Here is a 22270-nt window from a genome sequence, read left to right as displayed (position 1 = left end):
CATACACTTACTATCTCTGTGATCCTGGGCAAGTTATTTCTGTTTGCTTTACTCCCCTGGAGAAGGAAATTGCATGCAACTCCAATATCTTTGCCAAGAAAATCCCATGGACAGTACGGTCCATGGGGTTATGAAAAGTATTAAATGACTGAACAACAAAAACAACAAATTTTATGGGACAGACAGTATTGATAGGCAACAAACTGAGCCCAACGTTGACCAGGAAGCTGGATTGTTTTCTACAAACTTGAAAACTCCATATCTCATCTCACTCTTCAAAGGATGATCTTTTTAATAGTGACATTCTGATTGTGTTTCTATAAAGCAGTGAGATGTGGAACAGTATTGCTCATGAAGAATTAAATTCAAATACTTGCCTACCTCTTCCCTGAGGAGTATAAAGGTATGACCTTTTCCTTAAGCAATACCCTCCCTACCCTATACTATTCTTCCTGGAGATTTAATATGGTAAATCCAGTTAGCTTTATTTTTAGCATAAAGGCAATATGATAGCCATCAGGAGTCCTCTTTATTGCTTAATGGAGTTGGAAACTGACAGTGTTAGTCCCGTAATTCCAGTAGTTCAGAGTTTTCATGGAAAAAAAATCATAACATTTAACTAGAGGGTTGGCTCTCTCTCAATTTAAATTTCTTTGTACCTCTAGCTAAGCTCTCTCCCTTTTCATTTGAAGTAAGACCCAAACAATGGAAACATTTAGATAAAAGAAACAAGCCAAGTATAATATGTATCCTTTGCTAAACCAGCACAGGAAGAAGATGGGGAAGGAGTAGATCTTTGTGGTATTTTACTAAATCCTTAAAAATCTGAGTACAAATAATCTCAGCCTGAGTCTATGGTTCTAAAAAATCTCTAGAGGTCCAGGAGGCCACTTCAATCTCTTTTTCCTTCTTGAATCTCTTCCCTCTTTTCAATTTCTCCTTTCATGTTCTCCCTTCTGTTGGTTGTTGTCCATGTGTTTCTCTAGCTTTTAAGTTTGATTTGTTAAGTCCATGACGGGAATGGGGATAGTCTCCCCAATCCTTACTCTATCTGCTTTCTCTTGAACTAGATATAGCTATTTAAAAGCTGCAGAGAACATTACTCAAATTGCACAACTGGATTAAAGTTTATGATAGTTTAAATTGAGAAGGTATGGGCCCAAGCTAAGACCTTTTTCCTTTACCTCAAAAGGATGAGTCCCATTGTCCACAGTCTCAGGGAAATCCCATCTTGAATTCACCCTGAATTTTTAAACTGAATCTGGCTTTTTCATGTCCAAATCTGTTACCCTTAACCTAGCCTAGCCCTTCATTGTTAGTTAACTCCAGATTGCCTCCTGCTACTTCCCACCCTTGATACCTCCTTTAATCCCATTCTCTATATTCCTGGGAATCTGATCACTCCAGTCCCATCAAGATCCTCCTTAGACTCCTCCTCAAGTCCCTCTTAGACCCCTCCTTTAGTCACCCCAGACTACTAGACCACCTCTAGACCCCTCCCACAGTTTTTCTGTATATAAGATCTGTCTTGCTTCCATGAAGATTCCATCTTGCTTTCTTTTCTGTGATCTCTTCCTCCATTATAAGCTCCCTGAAGTTAGGAAAGCTCAGATTTGCTTCATGGAAAAGCTCAGATTTGCTCTTGCTCAGATTCAATCTAGCTGAGATTCAATTTGGCCCACTTATCAATACATGAATCACAATGCTTAGGCTCCTTAAGAGTCTATCCAATATGGCATATCTTTAATAAACTTTTCTTTACTTTGATTGAAAGAAGGTTTGGTCTAATTTATTTGGGCAGGACATGGCATGTCAGTATATTGGGGTCCCAAGCACCCCTAAACCTCAATAAAATCACTCTGAGTGCTTTGAAGACATGATTATTATTCTGAATTTACAAATTCTGAAATGCCAGGCAGTACTCAAATGTCTATAACAATAAAAATAGAAGATGGGTTAGCCTTGTTAGTGAAGGATAGCTAGAATGCTCCACTAATAATACCATGACAATATTGGGGTAAGTGAAGAAGCAACTGCCTCCACCAACAACAATATCCCTCTCTTCCAAACTCCCTATTTTTGTCAAGATCACCACCATACTTCTAGACACCCTTGGTGTCATTCTTTATTCCTTACTGGACTTACTCCCCACATCCAACCAATAACCCTATCTTGTCTTTTTCACTTCTGCAACCTCTCTTCCATTCATCCTATTTTCTCTGATCCTAATTATTCTTTACTGGGCTACTGAAATAGTCTCTTAACTACCCTTCCTGCTTCAAGTCTCTTCCCAGTGCAATCCATTATCCACAGCTAATAAGTTGATTTTCTTAAAATGTAGTTCTTATGTCACTCACCTTTTCAAACCATTATTGGTTCATTGAAATTATTTCAAGAATCAGCTATACACTAGTCTGGTTAACTTATATAACCTTTCACAACTTGGTCTCAATTTATTTTTCAAGCATTATTCCATTCTGTTACATTTCATATGTATTACGGTCTTACTTGTCCTCATCATTTCCCATATCACTGCACTCTAAACTTCTTCATCATGCTTCAGGAATTTCTTCATTCTGCAAGATCAAATCAGCTCTGGGACTCACACCTCATCAGTACTCTCTGCCCCTGAGGCTTCTCCCTGTCTGATTGTAGGTCAGAGACTTCTCCCAGAATCTTCATTTAAGGAGGGAGCTCAGGTCAGCCGTCTCTTCATTTCCGTCCTGTTTGCACACTGTTTTTCTGCTTTCTTTTCTATGATCGCTTCCTCCATTATAAGCTCCTTGAATGTGGGAAATGTCTTTTGTCTCTTTTTTTTGTATTCCCAGCACTGACTACAACACTTGGAAAATGTCAAGTATTTATTAAATATTTATTGACTGACAGACAAACCTGGTCAGGTTTAGTCATGCTTTTCCTCAAAAAATACATTCTATCTTCCATCTCTATGCCTTTGCATTGACTGAGTCACTTCCCAGTCCTTTAGTCTATCTCCAGATCATCTTTCCCATCTGTTCTCTCTTTCTATTCCCACTTCAACTACCCTAAAATGGCATTTATTATGATTTATCTAGGAATATCATGTTCTCCTAACAGTTCTGACTTTCACTCTTTTTTGACTTCATTCCATCCTTCATATTACTGTCAGACTAATTTTTTTTTTGTGTTTACTTTGGCATACATCAATTCTCTGCTTAGACTTTTTCATCAGCTCCCTTTTGTCTGTTAATTAGTATATATTCCTTTACCTAGCATTGAAGTCCTCCCAAAATCTGGTCCCACCTAATTTCCAAACTTCCCTTTTCTTACTCCCAACCACATATTCTATGTTCCAGAAAGCTTTACTAGACCACTTTGTATCCCCCAGAACAGGAAGTTCACTTTGATATCTTCATGCCTTTGTTCACATAGTTCCTCATGCCTGGAATGTCCTTCCCAATATGCACCTGGATTCTTTTATAACCCAATTCAGAAAGTTCTTCTTACCTGAATCTTTCTCTAACTTTTCATTTATGTGACTATTTTCCTTTCATATTTTTCAAAGCCCTTTGTGTTGCTTTGAAGACATTATTGCAATATTATTTTGTGTTTCATTGTAATTATTTATATGTGTACTATACCTAACAGATTATAAACTCCATGAAGAGAGGGGCCATATTTCACCTAAATTTTGTGTTTCTTTCCACATCTACCATAGTGCTACCATTTTCACTTAAAAAAATGATCTCAAATACAAAGAGACAACTCTGAGAATAACTTCTTTCACAGAAAGATAATTATATAAGAATTGCTTTATTTTTCCAAAGTTCTGAGAAAACAAACTTTGGCAGGGGACATGTTTTTATAGCTTATGAAAGGAATAAACATGATAAAATTGGCATAAAGATAATTATGCCTTGAAATGGAATCTGCAATAGATATAAAATGCTAGCATAGTGCCAACTGAGTGTTATGAGACAGGATGACATGGAACTTTATGCAAGCTGTTCATAGACTTATAAATCACACAGGTTGTTGTGAATAGAATAAATGAACAGTGTGCATTGATTTTAATTTGAAAGCAAGAAACACTATGTTGTAGATTTTTCACATGAAAGGCAAAGGAAAGCTTTGAGTTCTGAAAATGGACTTAACCTAAAGCAATACCCATGTCATTGGAATTGACAAAATAACTTATTCAAATTTGCCTGCGTTATTTATGTGCTTATGAATCTCTTTCTTCCCCTATAAGAAAAAATGAGACTTCATAGTAAAATATCAACTCTTTGAAACTGGAGGAAGAGGCTAGGAAATGTATAATCGCATGGGAAATCACATATTCTTTTAATCTGTTTGATCATTAAATTCCAGCATCATGTCCTATAGATGTTATCACCTTGTGCTAGTCATCTTTTATTGACTGTAATTGGCAGGATCTTCTGGAAAACAGAATTTTAAATAAGATTATGTTGTAGTAGTATAATTCATAGAATCCCAGTATATTTAGATCACCTCCAGTAACTTTTTTCTTTGGAGTTCCTTTCTTGATAATATATCATATAGTATGGCTCTGAGAAGTTACCTAGCATAAATTCAATAAGCATTTATTAAGATCCCAATATTTTCAGAGCATTGTACTTGGAATGGGTGGATATTCAAAAATTAAAAAGGATAGTTCTAAACTTCCTGGAATTCACAATGTTTTAAAGGAATTAGGGATATAACTAGAATTAGAGAAATAAACATGATGCAAACTGATACACAATAAAATTAAAAGGTACAAACAAGTGTTTTGTGGGATTTAAAGCAGTGCTGGCATACTCCCACTGGCAGGAAATGGTGGGGCTAGGGGATGTAAAGCTTAAATGCAGATGCCCGTGAGCTGTATATTAACTTAAGAAAAGACAGTTGTTAATATATTTCTTTTAAAAAAGTATATGAACACATTTATACAACAATATCTAGATCTATTTCCAAAGATGATTAGGGAAAAAGGAAAAGAACCTATATGTTCTAACATATTTATAACAGCTCTCTTTGGAGTGGAGAAGACATAGAAATTGTAGGGATGTCTGGCAACTGGTGAAAGGCTAAACAAGCTGTGGTATATAACTGTCATGGAATACTACTGTAATATAAGAAATGATGAGCTTTATGATCTTAGAAAAATATGGATAGAATCACATGGAATAATGAAGAGTGAAATGAACAGAACCATGAGAATATTGTATACAGTAACAACAATATTGTTTTAAGAACAGCTTTGAATGAATAAATGATTTTGACTATTATGAATACCCAAATTAACTACAAAGGACATAGGAAGAAGGCACTATTTGCATCCAAAGAAACAACTGATAAATAGTAGTATGTATAGACTGGTTTTACACACATACACACACAAGCATATTTGTATCTAATATACATATTTGTATCTACATACACATAATATACATATTTGTATCTAGTTGTAGCCATCTGTAAGGAAGAGGGAGGAAAAATTATTTTATATTTAAAAGGAATAGCAAGTTATACATGACAAATTTGCAGTTTCATGTCCATAGTTTCATATAGAAATTAATTTTACCCAACAGAGAAATAGGAAAAGTGACTAAGAAAAAGGGGGAAGGATTATGTAAAGGCAGATAGATTAAGGAAGACATGGTCAAAGACTTACAAGATTTTTGAGGAGGGATAGGGTAAAAAAGAGAAGGATAAATAGAAGAGAATAGGATGGAGGGAAATACACAATAATCTTAAATGTGAGTGTGATGGGATGAATACAGTCATAAAATGGAAATGGATGGTAGAATGAATGAGAAAGGATCCAGCAATATGTTGTTTATAAGAAACATACTTGAAACAGAAAGATAAATAGTTAAATAAAGATCTAGAGCAGAATCTATTATGCTTTAGCTTCTATTAAAAAAAAGGTAGGGGTAACAAATATGATCACAGACAAAGTAAGAGCAAAAATAGGCCTAAATAAAACATATGCTCAAGAAAACTACATTTTGCTCAAATGTAACAAAAAAAATAGTATCAATGCTAAACACGTATGCAAAAAATATCATAACAAAGAAACTCTTGAAGAAAAAAATTTAATGAATTAGAGGGGGGAAATATATTAATATATAAAGCTATAATAGGGGTATATCAACATCAAAGTTACATAAATCCAAACCTTAAATAAAAAGGAAGTAAGTTAAGGACAGGGTTAGAATTTTAGAAAAAAAGTTAAATATAATAGATCTCTGGAAAATATTGAATGACAATAAAAATGAGTACAACTGTGTATGACACTTTCACAAAAATTGACCATATATTAGAGCGTAAAAATCCACTAACAAGTAAAGAAGAGCAGAAATATTATATGTGGCTGTTAAGGACCTAAGAAGCATATATTTAAAATTAATTGGAAAACAAATCATCTAATTTTAAATAATGATTGGGTCAAGAACAAATTGCAGAAACAACCAAGAGTTTCATTAAAAATTACAATGATATACAATATGCCAAAAAATGTGTAATGCAGACAAAGTGTTATTCAAGGGAAATTTATATATTTAAATGCTTATATCTATAAAGGGGAGGAAAAAGCAGACCAACACATTTCACAGACAAATTAAAAAAAAAAAACACCTAGAAAAAGAACAAATTAGAAATCATCAATAAATGCCAAATTGGAAATCCAGAGAATCAAAGGAGAAATTAAAAAACCTGAATATATGCATATGTATATATATATATGCATGTGTGTATACACATATAGGTATATATGTGTGTATTACACACATATGTCTGTGTATATATATGTGTGTGTGTGTATAAAACTAAGAGCTGATTCTATGGTCAAAACCAGTAAATACATAAAGTATAACAAAATATTAGGAAAGGATAGAAAATAAAAATTTCAATCAAATAAAATTGCAAACAGTATGAAATACCTGGTAGTATACCTGCAAATACACACAGGAACTATATGAGTACAATTATAGACTATATTTTACCTCCCATAAAGTCTGATTTAAGCAACTAGAAACTATTAATTACTCATATATTGGATGAGTCAATATAATAAAATATATAATATTATCTATGACAACTGTTCAGTGCCATACGAATCAAATTACTAAAGACTTATTTTAAAGAGCTAGAAAAAATAATGAAAAGATTCATCTGGAGGGACAAAAGTTCAGGAATAACAAGGAAATCAATAGAGGAAAAATGAAGGAAATATTTCTAGAAGTACCAGATCTCAAACTATCCTACAAAGCAGTACTCATTAAAATATTCTTAGAATGGTTAAGAAATAGAGTGTTTGGGGGTAGAGCTGAGCAGAAACAGGATTTTTGCATGGCATCCACTTCCAACTCCTCCAATACATGTAAAAAATTAGTCTAAACAAACTTTAGAGCTACAGAATCCACAAAGTGACAGAGAGAAACTCAACTCCCGCTGAAGAAAGCCCATCAGACAGGCAGGAAAGGGCGATCAAAGTGCTCTGGGAGCAGAGCCCAGCACCACATGAGTCCAAGGTTTTAGCCTTAGGGCTGCCACGAGCAGACCCAGCTGGAGGGAAGTTGGGAAAGTGGATCACCAGCCCAGCAGCTGTGGCGGTTGCCAGAATTATCAACCCATAAATTCCAAAGACAAAGTGAGAGGTCAGTGGACTTTGGGACCAGGGGTTGTGGGAATGTGGTCCAGCTTCTGCCCGCAGAGGGAGAAGCGGCTGAGGTGCTTTGGCCATGAAGCCACCATGGCTGCTCCAGAGTTCCTGGCATGCAGATTGAAGGGGGACCAAACTGCGAGTGTGATGGGTAATTGTTCTTGCTTTAAACTGCTTGGATCTGGATTGTTGTCTAGGGTGGAGGTCCTGGGGTGTATGACCAGGTGCCAGAGCCGGTGAAGGCTTCAGAAAGGGCAGCCAACTAATAGCTCTGGCAGCTGTGAAAACCCTGTGATTTGGGAAAAAGCTCCCCTCTCTGGAAGCAGAGTTCTACTGTGGAAAAAGCTCAAAAGTCAAGTAAATGAGTGTCAATAAGAGCAAGCAAAGGAAGCAAAGCAAGGAGAGCAATCCAACTTTACACTCCTACTTTGGGGACAAAAAGCATCAAAGCATGGAACAGGAGGAAGACAATGAAGTCAGAGCTCCAGCAACAAAAGCCTCCACAAAAAAAAAAATATGAACTGGTTGCAGGTCATAGAGGAGGTTAAGAAGGATTTTGAAAACCAAATAAGAGAAGTGGAGGGAAAAAATTGGAAAAGAAATGAGAATGATGCAAGAACATCATGAAAAGAGAGTTAACAACCTGATTGAAGCAAATAACATCATAAAGATAGATTAAATCAAATGGCAAAAGAGGCTCAAAAAGCCAATGAGGAGAAGAATGCCTTAAAAGGCCAAATTTGCCAAATGGAAAAAGAATCTCAAAAGCTCACTGAAGAGAATCATTCCTTCAGAATTAGATGGGAGAAAATGGAAGCTAGCGACTTTATGAGAAATCAAGATACTATTAAATAGATCCAAAACAAATGAAAAAAAAATAGAAGGCAAAGTGAAATATCTCATTGGAAAAACCACTGACCTGGAAAATAGAACCAGGAGAAACAATTGAAAAATTATTGGACTACCTGAAATCCATGATCAGAAAAACAACCTAGAAATCATCCTTAAAGAAATTCTCAAGGAAAATTGCCCTGATGTTTTAGAATGTTTTATGTGGCAAAATAGTGGTTGAAAGAATCCATCAATCACCTCTTGAAAAAGATCCCCAAAAGAAATTTCCTAAGAATATTATAGCCAGGTTCTGGAGTTCCCAGATCAAGGAGAAAATATTGCAAGCAGCCATAAAGAAACAATTTGAATATTGTGGAAACACTATCAGTATAACACACAATCTGGCAGCTTCTACACTGAAGGACTGAAGGGCTTGGAATAGGATATTCTGGAGTTCAAAGGAGCTAGGATTAAAATCTAGAATCACCTACCCAGCAAAACTGTGTATCTTGTTTCAGGGGAAAATATGATCATTCAGTGGAATAGAGGACTTTCAAGCATTCTTGATGAAAAATCCAGAACTGAATAAAAAATTTGACATTCAGCTACAAGAAGCAAGAGAAGCATGAGAAGGTAAACTGGGAAAAGAAATCATAAGGAACTTATTAAAGTTGAACTATTTACATTCCTACATGGAAAAATAATTATTGTAACTTATGAAACTTCTCTCCGTATGAGAATAGTTGAAGGAAATATAAATGTGTATGTATATATATATATATATATGTTTGTATGTATAAATGCATGCATATATCTATATAGGAGGGTATATGGGTGTATGAATACATATGTGCATGCGTGTATATATATATATACATATATATCTATGTGTGTGTGTGTGTGTGTAGAGGTATACATAGACAGAGGACACAGGACCAATTGAATAGGAAGGGATGATAATTAAAAGGTATAAATGAGAGGTGAAACAGGAATGTAACAAGAGGAGATGGGGTGAGACAGAATGGGGTACATTATCTCATATAGAAGAGGTAAGGGAAAACTGTTACAATGGAGGGGAAGAACAGGAAGGGAAAATGATTTGAGTCAACCTTACTCTCATTGAATTTGGCTTAGGGAGGGAATGACATACACACTAAATATGGTATCTAACTCTACAAGAGAATAGGGGAGAAGGGGATGAGAGGGGGCTGATGAATGAATGGGCAGGTTGGGAGGAGGAAAGTAGGAAGCAAACATTTTTGAAAAGGGACAGGGCCAAAGTAGAGAATAAAACAGGTGGTGGGAAGGATAGGACGGAGGGAAATATAGTCAGTCTTTCACAATATATCCACTATGGAAATGTTTTGCATAGCTACACATGTACAACCTATATTGAACTGTTTATCTTCCCAGTGAGGGTGGGTGATGAGGGAGGAAGGGAACGAATATGGAATTCAAAATTGTAAAATAAAATGTATAAATATATAATAATAATAATGATAATAATAATCATTATTATTATTTTACAGGTAACTGGGAAATAAGACATACAGGCACTGGGGCATACAGATCCACCATGCCCTACTGGAAAGTCAGAGGGGGGATGAAGGAGGATATAGGGGAAAGCAAATTGGGGGAGGCTGTAAACATTGGGATCGCTGTTTTGGGATGGTGGTTTGGGGAGAGATGTGGAGAAAATTTGTAATGTAAAATCTTGTGGAAATGAATGATGTAAACTAAAAACAAGCATAAAATTTAATTTAAAAAGTAAAAAGAAATAGAGTGGTTGTTTAATGGGATGGATTAGACACACAATATGCAAAACTAAATGATTACAGTGACCTATTGTGTAATAAAACCAAGAATTGAGCTATTGGGGCAAGTAGTCATTATTTACAAAATACTTCTGGGAAAGGTAGAAAACAGTCTTGCAGGAACCAGGAGCATCTCAAAATATATACCAAAAATTTTCTCAAAACAGGTAAATGATTTAGACATAAAGGGCACCTTTTATATCACAAGCAAATTGGGGGAGCATAGAAAAATACCTGTCAGATTTGTGGATAAGGTAAGAGTTTATGATCAAACAAGAGATATAAAGGACCATGGGAGAAAAAGTGAATGTTTTTTTTCATTAGAGTGAATTAAAACCCAAAGATCTTAAATAAACAAAACTGATACAGCCAAAATTAGGAAGAATGTAGGAAACTGAGTGTGGGCATTTATAGAAAGTTTCTCTGAAAAAAGTCTCATTTCTCAAATACATGGGGAAATGAGATGAATTTGTAAAAATAAAATAATTGAAATCATTCCCCAATTGACAAATGCTAACGTTTTCAGATGAAGTAATCTAAGCTATCAATAGTAATATGAAAAAATGCTAAAAATCACTAATAATTAGAGAAATATAAATTAAAACAATTCTGAGGTACCACCTCACATCCATCAGATTGAATAAGATGAAAGAGATGTGAAATGATAAGTGCTTGAGGGGGTATGGAAAAATATTTACACTAATGCACTCTTGGTGGAGTTGTGAACTACTGCAACCATTCTGGAGAACAATTGGAAATATGCCCAAAAGGCCATAAAATTGGGCATACCCATTTATACAATGATACTATTGCTAGGCCTATACTTCAAAGATATGAAAGAAAAAGGAAAAGGGTTCACATGTACAAATTTATAGCAACTCTTTTTGTGGTGGCAAAGAATTATAAACCGAGAAGATGCCCAACAATTGGTTGAATACATTTTTCTATGCGATTGTGATGGAATGCTATTGTGCTATAAGATATGATAAGTAGTACTCTTGACAGAAACTGGGGTATTTAGAAGGGGTAGGATATTTTGTTAAGGTAACGAGTTCTATTTTGTTCTTATTGACTTCAAAATGTCCATTGACTTTCCATTTCTCGCTTTCTCAGAGGCATCCGCTGATAGGGAACTGTATATCATAAGAGACACTTGAGTTAGATATGTCAATTTAGAAGTCACCTATAGAGAAATGATATGTAAATCAATAGGAACAAACTGACTTAAGGTCTCCCATCTCCTGCCATGCGCCTCTTTTGAATAGTGGTTTCAGTTATCAGATTCAATGACCTTTTCTCTATCTTCATTATCTTTAACTCCTCTGTAACCTTCAATGTTTTGATTACTCTCTTTTCCTTTTTGCTCTTTTCTCTCTGTTTTTGTGTTACCATTCTCTTGATTTTCTTCCTACCTGTATGACTTCTCTGTTTCCTTTGTTGGATTTCCCTCCAGAACACACTCTTCTACACATAGGTGTCTAAGGGTTTTCTCCTGGGTTACTTTCTCTTCTTCCCCTATAATACTTGACTTGGTGATTTTATCAACTCCCATGAATTTAACTGCCATCTCTAACCTGATCTTTCTCAAACCCACCTATCGTTCCTCAATCCCTCTGATGACTTCTAATATTATTTCTACAACTGCCTTACACACATGTCAAAATTGATGTCCAGTAGACATCTTAAATGCAAAATGTCCAAAACTAAACTCATTTCCTTTCCCTCCCAAATCCTCCCCCCTTACATTCTCCCTTATATTCACTAGTTCTCAATCCCCATATTTAAGCTATTATTAAGGTCTGTCAATTAACTTTGGAAATATCTCTTGAATATGCCCTCTCCTCTGTCACTTGCTTCTACTTTAATGCAGGACCTTATCACCTCAGTCCTAAATTATTTCAGTAGCCTTTTCAACTATTTTTCATTTATTTCCAATATTTCAGTAGGTGTTTCTGTTTGCTTCAAGTGTCTCCCCACTTCAATCCATCCTCCATTCAGTCATTAAAATTATTTCCCTAAATTGCAAGATAATATTGTCAAACACATACACAGTCCCCCATTGCCTCCAGGAGTCAGTACAAAATTCTTCATTTTCACATTCAAAGCCCTTCATAACCCAGCTCCCTCCTAACTTTTCTGTCTTCTTACACCTTACTCCCCAACACTTACATTTTTATTCAGTGAATCTGACCTCCTGGATGTTCTACAAACAAGCCACTATTTCCAGCTCCAGACATTCTTTCTGGCTATCCCTCATGCCTGAAAAGCACTTCCTCCTCCACTCCAACAACAGACCTTCCTGACTTTTTAAAAATACCATGTGTTCCTTTAAAATCCCACCCTTGATAAGAATCCTTACCTCTTACTCCCAGGTCCTTCCCTCTCTAAATTATTTCATATTTATCCTCTATATAGCTTGCTTTGTAAATTTGTTTGAATGTTGCATTAATTGTGAGCTCCCTGAGGACAAGAACTGCCTTTTGCCTTTCGTGTTCCCAGCATTTAATATAGTGCCTGGCATATAGTAGGTACTAAATAAGTGTTTCTGATTGATTGAAATGAAAAAAATGTATACATAGAAGGGAGTGCAAAACAGAGCCTTATGGTATATCTACAGGTTGGGGTAATATCAGATTGATGATACTGCAGAAAAGGAGACAGAGTTGTCACTGAGGTGGATGGAAAGGCTTAATAAATAACAATGATATGAAGATGAATAATGGAGAGTGGCCACTATTAAGTACTGATAAGGATAAGGGTCCCCAGGCCAAAAACCAGTAGACTTCAAGTTCACAGGCAATTACTATAGTAATTGAAAAGAGAGGAATTCTAAAGGTTTAGACTAATTTGAGAGGATCCAAATTTGAGGATAATAGGGTGGGCAATTATGATAAGTTCTTTAGAGAAGTCAAAAAGAATTATTATTGAGAAAAGGTCATTTGATTTGGAAATTAAGACATCATCAGAAACTTTGAAGATAGAAGTTTTAGTTCCGTGGTAGGGTTGGAGGCTGTAATTAATATGCTTCAAAAGAAAGTAAGAGAAGAAGAAATGATATGAATGAGTGTAGTTTTCCTAGGAGTTTCAGAAAGGGATGAGAGAGACAGGGAAGTAGCTAGCAGGGATGGTAGTATCTAGTAAAAGCTTTTTTTTTTTTTAACTGAAGGGAAACTTGGCTGTGTTTCTAAGCAATAGGGAAGTGACCATTAGAAAGGAGAGGTTGAAGTTGAGAGAGAGAGAGGATGAGAGTGAAGGTACTCTGCTGGAGACAAGGTAAGGGTATGGAATCAAGGGTATAAACTAGGAGGAATGCCTTTAGTAAGAAGAATTTGAAATTTAATTTATATACACACACACAAGACATGAGATCATAAACTGAAAAATATAGGAGAAGAAAACTACATGTGTCCATGTCTATGACTGGATACCTATGTGAGATTGCATGTAGTATACATATGAATATATCCACACGTACATGCATATGTAACATGAATATCTAAACGCATGCACAAATATCTATATACGTATACACATATAAGTAAATATCACATCTACATATATGTATACAAATGTAGATAAGCACATACATGCACATATATTTTAGGTAAATATATTTTCTTGGTGTTTCTTAGGGGCTCATCACTGTTGACCAAGGATCAAAATATATTTTAAGCTATTATCTTGAAATTTAGATCCTCTTCTTAAGATAGCTAATCACCTCCCAAATTAGTCTGATTCATTAGAATCCATCTCTTTACAATTACTGTAGTAATGGCCTAGGCACTTGAGGTCTTCTGGTTCTTGGCCTCCGGCCCATTATGCTTATCAGTGCTTATTAGCTTTTATTTAGGAATCATCATTTATCATCAGGAATGTATGTTTCTTCAGAGGATGCTCATCATGTTCTTGTTAAGAGTCATGTAACTCTATTGTCCATATCATGCTTTCACTTTCCCTCATCAGGAAGTCACTAGTCACCACAACCTCTCTCTTCCTCCTCTGATAGTGAAAGGATGATCTCTCCTTATGGTACCTGTGAATCCTCAACATTCAGTGTTTGAATCACATGAATCTGCTTCCTGCTAAGGTCATGCAACTCCCTCCTCCACAGAAGGAACTTCATACTTATATCCAAGTCCCTATCGATTTTTCTTCTTTTCTTCCTTTTTGTCTTACATCTCCCCCCATGCTTTAGTCTTATGATAACTTTCAGAATCCTTCTCTCTTTTTTTACACCTTTTTATTCTTTTTGTTTCTCTAATTCTTTAAAGAAGCTTAAACCTCCTCCCACACCCTAGGATAAACTGGATAATAGAAGTACATTAAAGTATGACTTTCACCTTCTCCACTAGAAAAGAGACCAATATCTCTATGTATTTAAGAAGATATTACTTAGTACTAGTTGAAATCAAATACAGTACATTCTTTCCAAGTCGGTGCAAATTCTCTCTACATTCTATAAGTTTTTCAGTGGAAACCCTCAACTCCTTGGTATAGGGGCTAAAGTGCTGGACTTGAAATCAAGTGGACCTGAGTTTTAATCCTGCCTCATTCACTTTTTATCTGTGTTACCTTGGCCATGTCACTTAACCTCTATTAGCCTCAGCTTTCGCATCTGCACAATGAGAATAATAAGAGGATCTACCTTGCATTGTTGTTGTGCAGACAATGTGTGTGTGTATGTTTGTGTGTGTGTGTGTATCAGTAGGTATATATATATATATATATGTATATATATATCAGTAGGTATATATTTTTTCAAACATCAAAGTGCTATAAGACATTTGATGTTGATATTAATTTATAGCTATTATTAATAGGCTCTTATTGTTATTGTAGGTTTTATTATTATAGTTTATCCTTTTGGTACACTTGAGTGAATTAGAAAAGTTTACTATTGTGGCAGAAGGATTATTCTTCACTTGTGTTCATAAATCAGGGGTTCCTAAGCAAGGTTTAATTTATTTATAATGGACTTCCTATCTTTTCTCTTGATAGAATTGATACTAAATGTTCAACCTCCTTTAATATGCAATTATCATATCCCTGCTATACTCTAATGTGCCATTGTTATATGTGGAAGCCTCTCTATAAGCCCAGATACAATTATCTAATTAGGCCTAATTACCCACTTTATTTATTTTTACCAGCTGAGCTTTAGATACTTCCTTGTACTTTCCTGGCCACTTGGCTCTTTGGCCTCACAGGGGACTTATTCCAGGAACAGCAAACAGGATGAACAAAGACAGAGAGGAAGGTCAACCAAATACACACATACATTATACAGAATTGTACTTAGACTAGTTCAGTAGCTTTGTAGCACATGTAGAAAGTCATAATGTGAGAAAAATCTTGAGAGGTAGGATGAGACCAGACTATTGTGCATCTCAAATAGCAGACTGAGGAATTCAAAGTTTATTCAGGAGCTTATAGAGAGACTTTATTAAGAAGGCATGAAGAGTTATAGGCACAGAAAGGATTACCCTAGCTCAAAGCAGATGATAATTCATACTAGAAGAAGAATGGCCATGATAAAACTTGAAAGGAAGCTATTTTAATCATTCTATGAAGTATTAACAAGGGACTAGAATTCAAATCCAATGCAGGAATTTCCACAACAATATCCTTTAGAAGTAGATATCTATCTCTTCTTGTATATTTCCAGGGATAAGAACTCATCACCTTACTAGGCAACCTCATTGATTTTAGGACCTCTCTGAGTTGCCATGGGCAAAAACAATCATCACCTAATGGTAAAAATGTTGATGATAAGTCTATTCAAACATAGCTAGAGTGGTTGTCAGTTATCACTGGGATCTTTTCTACTTGTAAAGGACTTCTATTGGAAAGTTGTTTTTCTTTTTGTTTTCCCCATTAAGGGAGCCCAGATTTCCCTTCCTAAAGCATCTAGTTATTTAATCATATGGTCATGTAATTAGAAGAGGAAACAATCTCAGAAATCATGTAGTCTATTACTCTACATTTTGCAAATCAGCAAACTCAATCAATGAGCAGTTAAGTATCTTATGCAAGGCTGCAGAGAATAATGATAAGACCTGAATTTATTCTCTGACTCTAAATCTAATGCTATTTTCCCATGCATCATGCTGCTTCATCTTGCTCTTCTCTGGATAAACAAAGAACTGAATTAGACCCAGTACTTAGAAAACTTCATTATAAATTTTAAGTTTATGGTCCCATGTTCTACGAATAGTGCATAGATATTGGAACAAAAATATTATTCTCCTTTCATGCTTTTTTTGTTTGTTTCTTCAGTGATTTCCTGGCTAATTGTTTTTTTTTTAATTCTTTTTTTATATATCTTTTTAGTGTTTGGGGAAAACACAATTCAAGTGAGTATATTCCTCAAAAGTTACCCAATTTATCTTTGGGACATGAGCATTGTGGATGATATTTTGATATTGATTTGATGATATTGATTCACAAATTTATTTATAAATTATTTAGGAGAAAGGTCACTCATTATTGTGGGTAACTGTACTTATAAAAAAAGAAAGAAAAGCATAGGGATGAAATAAGTAGGTTTCAACAAAAGACATCATATAGCAGATGATTTGTTCATAGTCAGAGAAATATAGAGAACCCAAGATTGTATTATGTCTGTTGATAATTTTTTAAAATCACTCAGAACAAAATACATTCTTAAGTCTCTCATCAAATAATATTCATCCAAATGGAATGGATATACCCTAATTGTGAAATTCTGCAGAAATTTCTGTTTATGGATGATATGGAATATGAAAATTTCATCGAACCACCTCAGTGAACTCTGTGGTAATTTTGATGAGCTTGGCTAAGTAATTGCCTTAAGAAAAAATTCAAGTGAATGAATAATAACAATGAGAAAAGCAGCAGCAACAGCAACAAAAACAACACCAATAAGAGGTAACATCTATATAGTGATTCAAGGTTTGTGTTTATATGAGTAAATGCATATAAAAATTTATGCTTTTATATTTATAAATAAATATTTATATGTAATATGCCTACATACTAATATATAATATAAATATATTATGCTTTGTGCATAAATGCATAAATAATACAAAACATTCTAGATATAAATATATCAATTATGTATTACATAGTTATAACCAAATATATTTGTGCCCACCATGTATTAATATATAATATAGGAAAGGAATATATTAGCATTTGGATATAAATATATTCTGTAATATTAATATGCTATGACCCATAATATGTTACATAAATGAACACACATGTCTATGTATTTATTTATATACACAAAAACCTTAAATAACTATATGAATGTTAACTCAATGTTGTTGTTGCTGTTCTCATTGCTATTTTAATCCATTTGATTTTTCACACACACACAATCTCCCTTGAACTTTATAATAATCCTATGAGGTAGGTACTAGTATGTATTTTACAGGCACATTACAAATATTTTCTTTTGTAGTCAAATCATTTGTTTATATGTTGACCATATTTAAAAAAAAAACCCTTAAAGTCCTAAATAGGTAAATTAGGTAAATTTCTTATTTAGGTAAATAGGTAAATTAGGTAAATATTGTTTAAGGTATATTTTCTCTTGCACAAATGACTCATGATTCATTGGAGCAAGAGGTAACTCTGAAGTTTCTATGTCTTTATCACAAACTTTGGCCAGTTTTATGAAGTTAGAAAGGGTTTCCATATGATTCCAGTAACAGATGGGGTCTATTTTCTGAAGACTTGCTTAACTACACATGGAGAAGCTCACCATCAGTTGATTGGTCACAAGGTGATTAATTATTTGGTCATTACAACCATTCTTAATCATTCATGATCACCTTCTGCTTCTACTATGAAGATGAGGGTGTGGTGGAAAATGAGGGAAATGGTACATAAGTGACACAAATTTTAGACTAGAGATAACCATTAACTGTTGTTAATGTACAGACATTTCTGACCAATGATAAATAAATTGTACTTTCAATATTTGTATTTTTGCCACAGACAAAACCAAGTTATCAGGAAGTTTTAGCTAAATGAAAGGATGACTGTCAAATTATACTTGATAAAGCATATGAAGTAGCTTTCTTTGTTATATACCCAGAAACAAAAAGAAGATTAATTTCTTAGGAGATTTGGCTAATTCATATTGAATGTGTTTATGAGTAAATGAAAAAATCCCCCAATAGCAATTTTATGTTTTTTATAAATATGTGTTACAGAGGAAAAGGAGATAGAGAATTATCATGGAGCACTTGACAAGATATTCCAAATGAAAGTAATTCATATCATAACAGGAGGAAGGACAACACTGTATGCAGATATGGGAGTCATTTATGAATCAATTGCCTATACTCAAATGTATTTGAGGAAATATAAAATCTTGTTTTGTGGTCACATCTGGTTCTTCAAAAGCCCATTTGGGTTTTTCTTGGCAAACATATAATGTGGTTTGACATTTCCTTCTCTAGCTCATGTTACAGATGAGGAAACTAAGGCAAACAGGATGAAGTAACCCACCCAGGGTCTCACAGTCTGAGAGTCTGAGGTCAGATTTGAACTCAGGGAGATGAGTTTTCCTGACTCACAGTCTGGCACTCTATCAATTGTAGCACCTCCCTGCCCCATGTAACTTTTTAGACCTATAAAAATGATACCAAAGTGGAGATGATAATAAAGAAAAGTATGTAATTGAAATAGCTCTAGGGAGAAGTCGTCAGAAAGGACTGATCATGGAAAATTGGAAATTCACAAAAACCCAACAACAGCAATAAAGAAAAGCCATTATGACACAGATGCAGTGCTGATACCTGAACCAGGAAGAGCCAAAGGAAAGAATGACAGATCCATTTTTCTAATGAATATTGTTGCAAAAACTTTAAATAAACGATCATCAAAGAGATTACAGGAACTTATCACAAGGATAATACACTATAAGAAGGAGGGACTTATACCAGATAGGCAGTCCTGGATCAATATGAGAAAAACAATCAGGATAATTGTCCATATCAATAACAAAAGCAATTGAAATCATATGATTATCGAAATGGAAGCAGAAAAAAATTGACAAAATATAGCACCTTTCCAATTAAAAACACAAAAGAACATAGGAATAAATGGAATTTTCTGCAAAATGATACACAGTATCTAATACCATCAGCAAGCATAATCTGTCAGGGGGAAAAGTCTACTCAGTATGATCAGGGGTGAAACAAGGATGTCAATTTTCACCAATTAAATATTGTACTAGAATTGTTAGCTTTAGTAATAAGAGGGGGGAGAAGAAATTGAAGGAATTAGAATAGGCAATGAGGAAACAAAACTATCATTCCTTGCAGATGATCTGATGATACACTGAGAGAATCCTAGAGAAACAAACTAAAAAGAATAATCAAATAATGATTTGAAATAATTAACCAGCTAAGTCACTGGATATAAAATAAACTCACACAAATCATTGGCATTTCTATAGATTACCAAAAAAAAAAAAAAAAAGCACAGCAACAAGGCATAGAAAGGTGAATTCCATTTAAAATAACTGTAGACAGGAAAACAACTCATTAACAATTAGAATTGGGTAAGTGGAAATTAAAGACTCTATGAGATATCAAAAATTAATCACACAAATTCAGAAGAATGAAAAATAGATGAAAATGTAAAATTACTCATTGAAAAAATAAACTAGGGGTGGCCAGGTGGCACAGTGAGTAAGATCACTGGCCCCAGAGTCAGAGAACTGGAATCGAATCTGGGCTTAGATACTTAGCACTGCACCCAGAAATAACTGGCCATGTAAATTTGAGCAAGTTACTTAACACCAATTGCTTAAAAAAAAAATTGGCCTGTAAAATAGATCCAGGAGAGACAATGTCAGAATCACTGAAAGCCAGAATCAAAAGAAGGCCATGACCAGAAGTTTTATTTTTTTTAGTTAAAAAAAAATTAATGTATTTATTTTTAGTTTTCAACATTCACTTTCATAGGCTTTTGAGTTTTGAGTTTTCTCTCCTCCCCATCCAAGTGTGGAATCAGATATAGCCTCCACATATACATTCATATTGAACATATTTTCACATTAGTCGTATTGTAAAGAACTATTAGAACCAATGGGAGGAATCAAAAGAAAGAACAACCAAAACAACAAAAGAAAAAAGAGAGAAAATAGTATGCTTCAACCTGCATTCAGACTCCACAGTTCATTCTCTGGATGTGGACAGATTTTCCATCATGGGTCTTTTGGAGCTGTCTTAGATCCTTGCATTGCTGAGAAGAACCAAGTCTATGAAAGTCAGTCATCACACAATGCAGCTGTTACTGTGTACAGTGTTGCTCTGGTTCTGCTCACTTCACTCAGCATCAATTCATATAGGATTTTACAGGTTTTTTTATTCCATTTTTCAAATGCTTTATTAACTTCTGAATTCAACATTAGTTCCCCCAGATTTTTTCCCTGTTTTTCCCCTACCCACTGCCCCAAAATAGCAGTGCCACAGGATATCCCCTCCTCCAATCTGCTCTCTCCCATATTTTCTCCCATACCCCTTTCAACTTTTCCAGTAGGGCATGGTGGATCTCTATGCCCAAGTACCTGTATATCTTATTTCCTAATTACATGTAAAATACTATTAATAATAGTATATATATATATATATATATATATTTACACACACACATATAAACATATATATGTGTATAACACAGAAACACACACACATATATTTAAACATTTGATTTTAAAACTTTTAATTCCAAATTCATTCCTTGTCTCCCTTGTCACCCATCCTTACTGGGAAGATAAGCAATTAAGTATAGGTTGTACATGTGTAGCTAATGCAAAACATTACCATAGTAGATATATTGTAAAAGACTCACTATATTTCCCTTGTTTGATTCTCTACTTTGATCCTGTCCCTTTTCAAAAGTGGGTGCTTGCAACTTCCCTCCCCCGAAGCCTGCCCTCCCTTCCATCATTCTCCTTCTCATTTCCTTCCCCTCTACTTTCCTATAGGGTGAGATACCCTATTTAGTTTGTATTTCATTCCCTTCCCAAGTCAAATTAAATGAGAATAAGGTTGACCCATTCCCTTTTCCCTTCCTATACTTGCCCTCCATTGTAACCATTTTCCCTTGCCTCTTCTATATGAGATAGTTTACCCCATTCTGTATCTCCCCATCTCCTCTCGTTATATTCCTCTCTCACCTCTTAATTTAACATTTTAAGTATCATCCCTTCTTATTAAATTGATCCTTTGCCCTCTATCTATGTATACCTATAAACATATATACACACATTCACATATGCATTCATATGCCCATATACCCTTTTATATAGACATATATATTTCTATTTCCTTCAACTATTTTCATACTGAGAAGACTTTCAGCAGTTATAATTATTGTTTTTCCATGTAGGAATGTTAAGAGTTCAACTTTGATAAGTTCCTTATGATTTCTTTTCACTGTTTACCTTCTCATGCTTCTCTTGCTTCTTGTATCTGAATGTCAAATTTTCAATTCACCTCTGTTTTGTTTTTCCATCAAGAATGCTTGAAAGTCCTCTATTCCACTGAATGACCATGTTTTCCCCTGAAACATGATACTCAGCTTTGCTGGGTAGGTGATTCTTGGTTTTAATCTCAGCTCCTTTGACCTTCGGAATATCATATTCCAGGCCTTTCGATCCCTCAGTGTAGAAGCTGCCTGATGCTGTGTTATCCTTAGTGTGTTTCCACAATATTCAAATTGTTTCTTCATGGCTGCTTGTAATATTCTCTCCTTAATCTGGGAATTCTGGAATGTGGCTATAACATTCCTAGGAGTTGAGATCTTTTTTGAAAAAAAATTTTTTGAGATCTTTTTCAGGAGGTGATCGCTGGATTTTTTCAACCTCTATTTTGTCCTCTGGTTCTAAAACATCATGGCAGTTTTCTTTGAGAACTTCCTGGAGGATGATTTCCAGGTTCTTACTTTGATCATGGCTTTCAGGTAGTCCAAT

Source organism: Petaurus breviceps, unplaced genomic scaffold, assembly GCF_028583685.1.
Source record: "Petaurus breviceps papuanus isolate PSGF00001 unplaced genomic scaffold, PetGlider_PUasm1.0 90804, whole genome shotgun sequence".
Lineage (NCBI taxonomy): Eukaryota > Metazoa > Chordata > Mammalia > Diprotodontia > Petauridae > Petaurus > Petaurus breviceps.
The sequence above is the reverse complement of the archived record's forward strand: the minus strand, read 5'-3'. Positions refer to the sequence as shown.